The 13392-nt window shown below is 39.0% G+C and overlaps 1 pseudogene; it reads right to left on the bottom strand.

Annotated features, from left to right (window-relative positions):
* Positions 1–334: 334 nt before the first annotated feature.
* Positions 335–12910, bottom strand: LOC129061908 (tissue alpha-L-fucosidase-like; annotated as a pseudogene).
* Between the last annotated feature and the right edge of the window lie 482 nt (positions 12911–13392).

The raw sequence follows: 13392 nt of genomic DNA on the forward strand, positions 1-13392 counted from the left end.
ATTGAGTAAGCAAGTAGGTTTATCAAACACAAAGAATGGAGGGAAGTTTCCATTGTAGATAATTTCCAATGGTGGGAATGGATGAACTCAGCCTAATTGTTCAGTCCCTCCTTTTGCTGACCAGAGAGAGGTATACTAGCAATGGAACTCAAATGCTTGGTCTATTGAGACATTGGTGTAATGCATTCAGTTCCTTCAATTTAAATGTGATGGAAAAGCCATCTCTGCCATTGCTGGGTGGGGAAAAACAGTTAATTTACTATAATGGTACTGTACGAGGAAAATAAAAGCAGCATACAACAGTCAGTGTTCCTTTCCTCTTGAACTCCAGTGATCACTCCACTCCTGTCAACTTTATAGTCCAAGCAAACTCAACTGAGAGGGCAGTAACTGGGGAAGGGGAATGAGGAAACCTTTATCCAGATCTGTGGACCACTTCAGGTTTTCTTGGATTCCCAGCATCCTTACCTTTGTAGCTGAGGAAGTTATGGGGCTTGAAGCTTTAAAAGCCTTGATCCTTTTACAGTATACTATAGAGACGTGTTCTTTTCCAACAGCACACTCCGTGGTTTATATGCGTAGAAAGCCTCCTCACTGATGCTCAGTCACTTATCAAGAGCAAGAAAGCATTCTTGGAAGATGGGAACAGTCCGTCTATTTTTAACTGGTCCAATGTTGAGAACATAGTTTTCTCCCAAACTTACTATCTGAACCAGAACCAAAATGATATCAGATTCACTTCAACATCAGACACGAACTTGTCCCCACGACAGCCCCAGATGACTGGTCGGTGGTGATGCACATCTCCCACTGTGATCTAGCAACCTCCTTGGCTTGAATTTATCTCTATAGCTGTAGTATCCTCCATGGAAACAGGAACTCTTCCATCCCTAGCCATCATTTACTACCACCACATCCTTGACAGGGCTATCATTGCAGAGCCAACAAAGAAAACTTGGAGAGTTCCAATAAGTTGCAGGACCTCCCCACTGTTCATGAGACCAAACAGGTTGTACCTGTTAACAGGGTCATATAGCTCTGGCATTGTTTTCTAGAGTGACAAAATGCTGTATTTTGAATCTGTATTTCTTATCAAGGAAGTAGAGTAAATGGAACCATTCTAAAAGTGAGTGCTAGAGTTCATAATGTATGTTCCTCTTCCAGAAAGTTGTTCCCAACTCACCAACTGAATCACAATGAGACTTAAGCTCCTCAGAGTTCCAGTTCTAAGACAACTGTTGTCGGGACTACATCCTGGTCCCACAATCAACCCATTCATTAGGGTGGGAGAGGTTCGCATGGTAGAAGCCAGGTGCTCAGTTGTCATGAACAAAGCACTGATAGCAGAGCAGCTGCTCACACTTCCGATGCCACTAGAAATACTGGCTGCCCCAGGCGAGAACTGACCACACACCCCAGTGCACTATCACCATAAACTTCGCCTATAGAAGACTCAGTAAGTCCAGGCAGCGGTGGGGACGGTAGCAGTGCACTTGGCTACTCCAACTTTCTCACAACACCTGTCAATTAAAACAGACTCTTAATTCACCGTTCTAACAAAGGGACCTTGTTTTCAAAGCAAACATTTTGTCATGTTTTGTTTAAGAACCACTGTGGTGTTCATGAAAGTGAGTGAGATCTGCCATATAAATCAGAATGAATGAATTTAGGGCACTGGGGTGACAAGTTGGGGAGGCTGAGAGCACAGGCCACGTGAGGCAGGTGTGGGAGCTCCCCGACCTTTGTGATACCCATCACAACCTCCTTTATCTGTCGTAGCAAATGTGCCCCTCAAGGAAATATTTTGGTTTGAAAAGAATATCAGAGTAGGAATCCAGAAAAAGATTAGCTGTATTAAAACCTGCACTCCAATTCAAGGAGAGATAAAACAAAAGACAATGGAGATATATCTCCAAATTCAATTCTCCTATCTTCAGTTATGTTTTATGGAGAACTTATGTCATTCACAAAAGAGATGTAGTTTCCCCAGGGGAGACAGCAGGTGTACATTTTCTCTCAAGGTTATTTAATTGCTGTCAGGAAGACATATGATTAACAAAACCAAATGCTGGAAATATGAAGTATAGACAATTTTAAAGTTGTTTATGTAGTTGATTACAGTATATCATACAGTGTGTTTATTTGCCATAAACCTGCCTATCACAGACTGTTTGCACACCTGTTCATTGCCCGAAACTGCCTACTGCTTAGCTGCATGTAAATTCCCGACTGAGGGGATAGCCAGCACCCAGCACAAAGTAGCTTTCCCTGGTGACCTTTCAGTCCCCCCAACCATGTGCCAGCTTTTCACCAGCTTCACACCAATGGTTCGACTACCTTAAGCTGATCTGTAGTGTCCTCAGCTTTGATGAGAGCCCTTTCAGCTCTTTGGAAGGAAAATAGTGTGCAAATGGCAGGCTGTCAGGGTTCCTCACAGTTATAAGGGCTGTCCCTTATAACTCTGCTGCTTAAAGTGATGCCCACCATCCGTAATCCATTGGTTACTGTTCAGAGATGAGACAAGCAAAGAATTGAGAGGGAGCATTTAGAACTGTTGAGAGCCATGTGGAGGCCTATGTTCTCGTCTGTTGCCCCCAACTTTGTCTGTTGAATCTAATTTTAACAATGGGACTTGAATTTTGTGTGCATTACTTTTTATTCCATTTTAAGTTATTTTTACTGCACTTTACAAAGTATCAAGCTGTGGCAGAGTGCAAATAAGAATCAGTCCTTCACCACAGAGAGTTTGAGAAGCACTGCTTTAGAGTGATGGCTCCCATGCATCTTATATCTCAGGGCTTCGCCTGACACTCTGATAGTTCCCAAGGGACACCCAATGGCAAAAATGTGGACCTGCAAAGATGGCCATCCCAAAGGGTTAAAGGGTCACTCATAGTGAGAAGCAAATATCTAAACCACTGCACACATGTTACATCCATGCAGGGGTTTGGTAGATCTAATGAAACCAGGCCAGCTGACCCCTGGTCACAGCACAACCTTTAGGCTTTTCAATAGTAGTAGGAGAAGCAGCAGCCACTAAGACTTACATAGGATTTATTATGATGCAGATACTGTCTTAAATGCTTTATATATACAACATGCTAAATGGTTTCACTCTCTTTGGAGTGACGTATATTCACACCTACACATGTGCACAGGGAAGTGTAGAATCAAGTCTGCTTACAATGACTCCTTGTGCAGGCGCAAAAATTTGCTAACAATTGACCCCTTATTTGGGTCTTTCAAGATATCATGCCAAATATATCAGAGACAATAATTAAAAACCAGAAATATAGTACCCAGGACATAAGAGTTTTGTGTTCAGATTTGGTCACAGAGCCCAGCTGAAAAAAATTTTAATACAGAAATGGTATTCCATTTTGGAAAATATGGTGATAATTTGAATTATGCTTTCATTTTCTGTTGTTGCATTTGGAAATTCTGTGCATGAAACAGAGATTTAAAAATATGTAAGAAACAAAGACAACAACACAACAAAACTTGCTTCACAGCATAGAGGCACTATCCAAGACCAAGTCTTTGGCCTTCTAGTTTCCTCCGCCCAAACAGATCATAAGACTGGAGAGCATTTTCAGATATTTCTGTGCTCCTTGCCTCAGTGTCGGGGTTTACTAAATGTTCAAATTTTATGAAGTCTGTATTTAACAGAGTCTATTTGCCTTCGTCCTCTAACAACCTTCCTTAGATTCTGTGTAAGGTCAGCTGCTTTCTGCCCTGTCTCATGATCTCTGCAACAACCAGAGCTACTCCACTGCCATTGGCAGCCCATTTCCCTTCTTGGCTTTGCAGTTGTCAAAAAAAAGTTAATCACACACAGATTTTTAGTATATCATTGTAGGACGGGATTAAGAAGCTCAGTCCAGGGAAAACACAAATGCGTTGGGGGTGGGGATTAACTCCTCCCACATCTTTCTGCAGTCTTTGTCCTTCTTCAGGTTCTGGGGACAAGTGGGAACTCAGCTCTGTGGGGGTAGCAGATGGTTCCAGACTCACATGAGCAGACAGGAAGATGTTTTCTCCCGAATGACTAAAATCTCTTCTCCTTCCTACCAATTTAAAACCTAGTAAAAAAGTGTTAGTGCTATAGCTCAGTCAATTAGTATTCGTTGGAAGCTGTCAACATTCCAGAACCATGATGTCTACCCCTAATTAGCCATGAATCTCAAGAGAGTGTTCTCCACATTAACTCTTCATGTCCTTTCAGATGAGGTCATGGTAGTGGGCCTCCTCTTGAAGGTGGAGAACCATGGAAGGAGAGGAAGCCAAAGCAACTTATCAAAGGCACAAGTTGAGTTAGTGAAAAGACAAGGGAAGGACATCTGTTACTTAGTAGGAATGTTTCCAGGAAAGAGACTCCCAACTTGTTTGTGTGTGTTATTTCTTATGTCCTTATAATAATGAGAAGCAGAGTAGTTCCTTATAAAATGCAACTATTTTGAAGTTCCTTCAAAAAATTATCATTTTACCTTCCTAAAAAGGGGGAGAGATAAATATTAATATCTTTATTTCACAAATGAGGAAACCAAGACTCAGAAACAATAAGTCCTTGCTCACATGTTTATACATGTTGAAGCAGAGCTAGGATCTTAACTAAAGTCATTTGCCTTTGATGCCAGTGCCCTTTTACCAGCATAACTGCCTGTATGGTCTTTTCCTGGATTTTTTTTCCTTTCAGTGTTTCAAGGCATTTCATATTTAATATATTTAAAACTGAATTTCTCATAATGACTCCAAATCTTTTTCTTCTCCCATCTTCTGTAGAAGATTGGGAATTATCTTCAGCACCTTGTTCTCTACCACCTTCCCAAATCTAAACCACCACCAACTCATAGCTATTACCTACAAAACACTCCTTTTGCTACTTCCAGCTGCACTGCCAAGCCTAACATTTATTTGTTAAATGCATATTAAAATGGAATATATCTACTTAATAATGATACTAAGAGGACAGAGTAGCTGGGAGGAGAGCTACATTTCCTTTCAAAAATAATATTTTGAGAGGTTTCATCAAATGAAAATAAGAAAAAATTAAGCTTGTGAGTCAGCATATCTGTTTGGATATATTAAGTAGTATTAGTTTTAATCAAAGTAATATCTTAAATTTGCATTTTAACTTCTCTAAGAGCAGCTGGGTTCCTTTCTGGAACAAAGCAGATTTTAAATTGAATGTATTGTGGTTCAATAACAACAGAAACTAAAGTTTTAGATAAATTATCTAGTTTTCCTCTTACAATCTTAAAGATTGTTACAGAAAGGCAAACCAATTATAATTTCATAGATTGAAAACTGAGGTACAGAGAAGCTAATTGACTTTTCCAGGGTCATACAACTGAGACCAGAAACCAGAGTACCCAAGCCAACATAGGTGTTTTTTCCCAGAAGTGCCTGCTAAGTTCTCTGATGCATTCTGTCTTCATGTCTAAATGCTAGGATAACGCAATAAAAAGCAATCTAGGAAATTCAATGATTGAGCAGAACACTGTGGCACATACACTCTGGCCCAGAGACTACAGTTCTTCTTCTCTGTTGTTGTTATTCTAAAGACAAAGTATGTTCTCCAGAAAATCAGAAGTGAAAACCCTAGGAAGAATTTTCTTGAAGGACAAAGATATTAAAAATAACTATTACTATAATAGCTTGTTAAGGAATACACAATATAAAAATTGTGACATCAAAAACATAAATGGGAGGGTGAATGGAGTAAAAGGAGAGTTTTTGTATGCAACTGAAGTTAAATTGTTACAGAATAAAATCTTACAGAATAAAAATAGATTTATATCTGTAAGATGTTTTTATAAGCCTCATGGTAATCACAAAGCAAAAACTTACAGTAGATTAACAAAAGATAAAGAGAAGGGAATCAAAACATATCACTACAAAAAATTATCAGTTCACAAAGGAAGGCAGCAAGAGGGGAAGAACAATGTAACTACTAAGCAGTAAGAAAACAATAGGATGACATTAGTAAGTCATTATCAATAATTACTGTCAACAATTACTCTAATGTAAATAAATTAAAATTTTCCAATCAAAAGATATAAAGTAGCAGGAAAAGTTACAAAAAACAAGACCCAACTATATGCGCCCTACAAGAGGCAATGTTCATACCACCAAATCCATCTTTAGATTCAATGCAATCCCTATAAAATTCCATTGGCCTTTTTCAGGAAATTTTTAAAATCTTAATATTCATGCAGAACCACAAAAGATCCTGAATAACCAAAGCAATGTTGAAAAGATCAAAGTTAGAGGTGTCGCACTTCCAGATTTCAAACTATTGATATATGACAAAGCTACAGTAATCAAAACAGTATGGTTCTGCCATAAAAGCAGATACAGATGCATGGAATGGAATAGAAGCCCAGATATAAGCCCTTACATACCATGTTGTGTTTTGGCTCCCTTGTGTTTTGACAAGGGGGTCAAAAACACATAGTAGGAGAAGGATAGTCCCTTTAACAAATAGTGTTGGGAAAATTGGATAACCACATGCAGAAGAATGAAATTGGGACCTGTTTTATAGCATATACAAATATTAATTCAGAATGGATTAAATACTTAAACATAAGATATGAAACTCCTGAAAAAAGCATAGAGGAAAATCTTCACATTGGTCTTGGCAATGATTATTTGGATGTGATGTCAAAAGAAGCACAGATACAAAAATTAATAGCAGTACTACATCAAACTAAAAAGCTTCTGCACAGCTAAAGAAACAAAATGAAATGGCAACTTATGGAATGAGAGAGAATGTTTGTAAATCATATATTTGGTAAAAGGTTAATACCAAAATAAATAAAGAACTCATTTAACTCAACAGCAAAAAAAAAAAAAAAACAAAACAAAACCAACCGAAAAACAAAAACTTAATGAAAAGTGGGCAGAGGACCCGAATAGACATTTTTCCAAAGAAGACATATAAATGAACAACAGGTACAAGAAAAGATGTTTAACATCAAAGTCATGAATGAAATGCAAATTAAAACCACAATGAAATATCACCTCACATCTTTTATAATGGCTATTATCAGAAAGACAAGAGGTAAGTGTTTGCATGGGTGTATAAAAAAAGGGAATCTTTGTGTATTGTTAGTGGAAATGTAAATGGATACAGCCAGTATAAAAAACAATGTAGAGGTTTCTCAAAAAATTTAAACTAAAACTACCATATAATCTGGCATCCCCACTTCTCAGTATGTATCTGTCCAAAGGTAATGAAAACAGGATCTCAAAGAGATATATGCACTGTCATGTCCATTGTAGCATTATTCACAATATCCAAGACATAGAAACAACCTAAGTGTTCATCAAATAATGAATGGAGGAAGAAGATGAGGTGTGAGTGTGTGTATCAATATTATTCAGCCAAGAAAAAGAAGAGAATTCCATTTGCAGCAACATGGATGGGCATTATGCTAAGTGAGATATGTCAGAGAAAGTCAAATACTGCGTGGCATCACTTGTCCGTAGTATCTGAAAAAAGGACAAACTAATAGAAACAGAATAGAATGGTGGTTGCCAGGAGATCGGGGTAGGGGAGGAATGGGTAACTGTTGGTCAGAGTGCTAACTTTCAGTAATAAGGTGTGTAAATTTGGAGATCTAGTCTTCAGCATGGTGATTATAGTTAACAATACTGTATTATATACTTGAAAGTTGCTAAAGAGAGTAGAATCTTAAATGTTCTCAACACAAAAATGAAATGGAAATTATATGAAGTGATGGGGATGTTAGCTAACGCTATAGTGATCATCACTTCCCAATATATAAGTGTATCAAATCAACACTTAAACACCTTAAACTTACACAACAGTATGTGCCAATTATATCTTAATAAAGCTGGAAAAAAAGATATTTACTTTATTGGTAGAATGACAGTTTTGCCGGGAAAGGAGTCACAATGGCATATTTCTGCAATACTCCATTGCATGTTGGTTCTCTTGCACTGGATACAAATGCTTCTTTAAAAGACTTGGTATTACTGATCTCCTTGATGTTTCTTTTCTCTTCAAGTCCATGGTGTTTAAAAACTGACCATGAACAATCCAAAAGCTGGTTCTTAATGCTAAAGTATACTCCTAGAAGTGCAAAGATAAGGAGTAAAAAAAAAAATTCTGTCAGTGATGTAGATGAAAATGAACATTAGAGCAATTCTTAGGCAGCAGAAAAAGACTCCAATGTTTACATAATCCCAATGTGCATACATGGTTTCTTCTACATTTTCCAGCTAAAACTCATCTGGCTTTACTCAAGACCCCAAATACAGTGAATTCTAGGCAGCACCTAATATTTATTCATAGCATTGTCAAGAGCATCTTTGCAGTTCTTGCCAAGGTCTGTCGTTGAATATGTTTATCCAGCTGCATGGCAAAAACATAATACACAGTCATCATTTTACTCAGTCACCTACTCAATATTTTCTTCTATGATTAAATTAACTCATAAATATTACACTTAATGCCAGAAAGCCATGGTTCATCCAGCCAGTTGAATACTTGTTTGTCCATTTTCTAATGTTGCTGGGCACTCAGTCATTTCATTATGGAGTTTGAGATCATGAAAACCCCTGCATTTACTTAACAATACACAATAAACAGAGCAGGATACTTCCATGAACTCTATCACTATGCAGTACAAGGCTATAGAAGAAATTTTTTAAGAACTCTGGGGCCTAAATTGGAAATGGTTTTGGTGTATATAAGCAAATCAGCTTTGATTGCCAAATGCAAAGGACAGGGATGCTGGCTCTACTTGAAGCTGGCACAGTTTCTGGCTCAGCCAAAGAGGGTTTCGAATAAACACATATATCTTGGTCTTGCTTGTATTTGATTCATTACCAGGCTGTGCTTGTGAACCCTGCCGGGGATTTCCATGTACTGTGGAATTTGGAGACCTCTCTCTGCACACCCACACCTGGTCTGGTTCTTTAAAACAGCCTGCAGAAGCCCTCACCCACTCATCTCCATAGGAAAAAGATGGCAGCGTCAGGGCAAGAACCAGCCTTTGCCCTCCAATGCCGGCCCTGGTGACAGCAGCATTCCTGGTCCTGCAGGCAAGAGCCAATTTCCACAGGACCCTTCTCAAATCACCTTCTGAACGAAATAGTCCTAGCTGGCCCTGCAGGACCGTTAGCTCTTCTAGAATGATATCCAAATTTGTGTAATCATTTTGGGAACAGCCTTGGTTAGCAATTGCTCATAATGTCAACACTTTTGGAAACTTTTTACAGTTATTTTATTGTTTTTATTTCAAAAATAAAACTTAAAGGAGCTTAAAAAGTAGGTTTTTAGAGGATCACACAATGGCCTGAGTTCCGCGGTTTCAGTTCTGTGCATTTTACTTTACGTGCACCCACTGAAATTAACCAAAATTAATCCCTATTTGAACCAAGGCTGTGGATACAAATGAGCTCTAACTTCCTGGACTACTGGGTGCAGTGCACAAGCTGAAGCATTTGGAAAGCATCGGCCCTGGGAGGCGAAAAAGTTACAGCAAACAACATATGGGCTTTAAAATCTGGAACTATCTGAGACAGAACAAGAAAGCTATTTTCACTTTACTTGTTCCTTCCCCCCACCATCCTTCCAGAAGACGAATGATTTCTAATCACATTTTATTTTCATCTTTAGAGCCGGATTCTGAAAGAACCAGGTCGGGTTAAAACTGCTGGTGAGCTTGCAGCCCTGTCCAACGATTACCTAATGCATTTGTGTCATCTGCTTTCCTTGCTGTGTAAAAACACACTAAGGAAATATGTGAGTCCACTGAATTGTTCCCAACTCTTTTATTCACTTTTCAGTATGCTAGTTCCTTCCCTTGGCATTGATATCATTATGCATTTGTCAAAGATAGACTGTCACTTTAGGACCTCTATTATGTGCAAGAATTGGCAGCAAATTTTGCCACTGGGATTTGCTTATATCCTCTGTATGTTATTGTACTTCTTTGGCATTCAGTAAATTCCGTACACCACTTCTTTGATGTTCATTCCAGCCCCTAAATGTGGAAACAATGACTGAAATTTGGATCAAAGCATCTGTAGATGGCAGGCAACACAGCTCTCTGATAATTCACTAGAACAGAGAGACCTCCCCACCCCTTCCCCCTGAAATCTAGGCCAATAGTTCTCCAAGAACAGCTCTGGCTTCCCCAATGCAAAGGCATGGGAGGAAGTTAAAGAAAACAACTCCAAGATTTTAGGAAAGAGCAAGAGACTAAACTAGACAGCTAAATTGAAGCTCATGGTCATTTCTAACTATAGAAGAAGCTTGCTACTGTTCTAATTGGTTTTCCCATTTCTTTTCACTGGTGATGCTCTAGTCTAACATTCCTACTGGGCCAAGCTTTTTCAGGTTGGAAAAGTCTCCAGATCTAATGTTTGCATAATGTCAGCTGCACAAGATGGCCCAGATTTTTTAAAGATGAACTTCTTTTAAAAGAAGAGTTAAAGTGTCCATGAATTAAGGGATTATAAAGGTAACTGAAAAACAACAACAACAACAACCAGAACTACCAAAATTTCAATGAGTTACTTTTGCAAACTAGAATTGGCTGTCTGGAACACATTTTCAATGTTTGCTTTTGCTTTACTCCTGGGATGCCAGTGCAAATAATTACTTCATTCAATTTATTTCACAGGTCAACTTTGACTCATAAAAGCATTAAAGCAGGTAACCCCCCAAAGGGATGCTGGAAAGACAGATCAGAAAATAGATATGAAAACTGTTTTCATATCTTTGAGGGGGGAAAAGGCACTTTATAAATCCAGGGTATGTTATGGTTATGTTTTTACTTCACTCAATTTGGTATCCAGAATGTGCTATTAATAACTAATGTAAAATGTTGGGAACTATCATAAAAGTACCAAACGCCTTTTAAGTACAGTGAAGAAGATAATTGTGTTTGGGGGATCTCATACTGTCTACACTAGAAGAATCCCCAGTAGAGTGCCATAATTGAGGATTGGGCTGACGGCACTGAATGGAGAAGACAGGATACAGCATGTGCTCAATCCAAAGGTAGAGCGCCAAGGAGGTAGCCTGACAGCCCTTAAAATACCAGCTTCAGATTGCCTAAGTGGGAAATGTTTACTGTCAGTCGTATGCAACAGTGACATCCAGCGGTCGCAGCAACAATTACAAGTGTATCTCATTTTAAAATACGAGTTTTATATACTGTAATCAAAGCTTCTGTATTATCAAATGTTGTCTACATTCCTTCTCTGACCACAATGTAGGTCAATAATTCAAGCTGAATGCTAAGTAAAGCAAAATTCACTCTGTTTATTTACTAAGTTGTTTCCAAAGTCTATTGTTCTGTTATTGTTATTTTGATGGGTTTTTTTAAATTTTACTAAAATTATAGTGGGTCTACTCTCCAAGGGCTTCTCTGACCCTCCTCAGCTTAGATACTTTTGCAAGCATAAATGAAACTGCGTGCATACTGCATACACAGCAAAAACAGAAGCTGCGTTTGACTCCACCGTTAAATACTCCAGGGAAGGCATCTGTGACCCTGAACATTTTCAGTGTTATGGAATTGCTTTAAGTTCATCACGATTTTGTTCCAAGTCATTGAAGAAGAAGAGAAAGAAGGCGGAAAAGAGCAGAAAAAACAAAGAAAACTAAAGGAGAGGAGGAAAGAAACAGAAAAGAAAGGAAGAAGGAGGAAGGAGAGAATAACAGGGCTACTCATTGATCCTTAAAAATTACTCATTAACGTGATAATCTATCTAAAGAAGAAATTCAAAGAGATATCGGCCTCCCAATTTTCTTTTGTTTTGTTTTAAATTGCACTCTTCCAAAAACTGCCAGGCAATTAACTGGTTTTTAAAAAGTTCTTTAAAAAAAAAATTCTGAGAACAGCTGCTGCTACCTTGAAGAACCTAGAACAGTGTCACTTGTAACAAGATGCTTAAAAAGTGCCTCCCTCCCCCGTGTTTGGAAGATCTCTCCAAAGAAGCCTGCTAGGTCACCTCAGCCTGTAAGTTATTTATGTCCATGTTTGTGCTGAGCACATCAGGTGACCACTTACCAACTTCCCACGTGGCACCCCTTCAGAGAAACTGTCACCTTATGGTTAGCTGTTTCATAATCTTAGACTCCCTCATTTTGGGGGATTTTCTCTTCAACTGCCCACCTCTTTAAAATTCCCAATAAGAACTTAAAGGGACCCTCTTTCACTTCCTCCTTGTTGGAGGAGGAGGGGTAATCAAACAAAACATCTACCCAACTCTATAAAAAGGTACTAAAATCAAGACAGAACTCCACGAAAAGCTCCAAATGCCCTTTAGCTAATATACCTTCCGCGTGCCCTAAGGGTGGAGAAGAAAGAACATCACAGAAACTGTAATGAAGAAGCACATGTGCATGAGACCTGGGATTTGCATTAAGCAAAGAGCAAAGAGCGCTAGGACAAAATGGGGTTGGTCCCAGCAAGGAAGTCCGGGCAATTCTTCCCATGTGTGTCAGTGAGAGTTAGGGGAGATGTGCACTGAAACAGAGCAGGTAATCTGCAGCCTCTAGCCAGGTTCGTTTGCTTTTACAAGGCCTTTGAACTGCAAACTGGATTATCCAGATTCTGAAGTAAAAAAATGCCTTGCTCCTGTCTCTGCTCTCGTGATATCTTCACTTGCAGACTCTTCTGGATTCTTGCTTCTCTTAGTCATTTTCACAGCAAGGATTTGTGGGGAAAAGATGGAAAATGAGGGTGCCCAGGTCTCTTCTCTCCTTTTTGTTCTGCAGGGATCTGGCTGGGCTAGCCCTTATCTTGTGCACCGTGGAACTCTGATGCAATGATTTCTGGAGTCAAGCCCTGGGATCCCGCGAGAGTGAAAGTGGAACTTTTCCTTGACGTACCGGGGCCTCCTGCACCAGGATTGCCACGGCCATCACGCTGCCAGCTCCTGCCAGTCCAAGAAGCAAGAGGCCAGCGTGAGGAATCAGTTCCCTTCTTTTCTCCCTAAGGAAAAAACAAAAACAAAACAGGACTTGCAAAGCTTTCTTCAGTGTCTCAGGACAGGGGGCATAAAAAGAATGAAAGAAAAACAGCTGTACAACATGCATATCTTTTCTAGGCTTACAGTTTTAGGTACAGTTTTACTGTAGTATCTAATCTAATAATCCATTTAATTTCTTTAGAGTGATGTTATATATGTACACGTGGCCTTTGAATGGAATCACATGCCATAAACCTGTCTGCTCCTATCTGGGTTCAGAATACAGAAGAAGGCTCTGTTTTACAGACATTCTAGAATTTTTACATGGTCAATTGGCTGGTTTTGTATTCTGGAACACATCAGAGCATCTTCAGGAAAAAATATATATATAAATTCTATAAAATGATGGCAGGATTTCTGATTTACTGATAGGGC

Source organism: Pteronotus mesoamericanus, unplaced genomic scaffold, assembly GCF_021234165.1.
Source record: "Pteronotus mesoamericanus isolate MK-2021 breed Mesoamerican mustached bat unplaced genomic scaffold, CSHL_Meso_final scaffold_651, whole genome shotgun sequence".
NCBI lineage: Eukaryota > Metazoa > Chordata > Mammalia > Chiroptera > Mormoopidae > Pteronotus > Pteronotus mesoamericanus.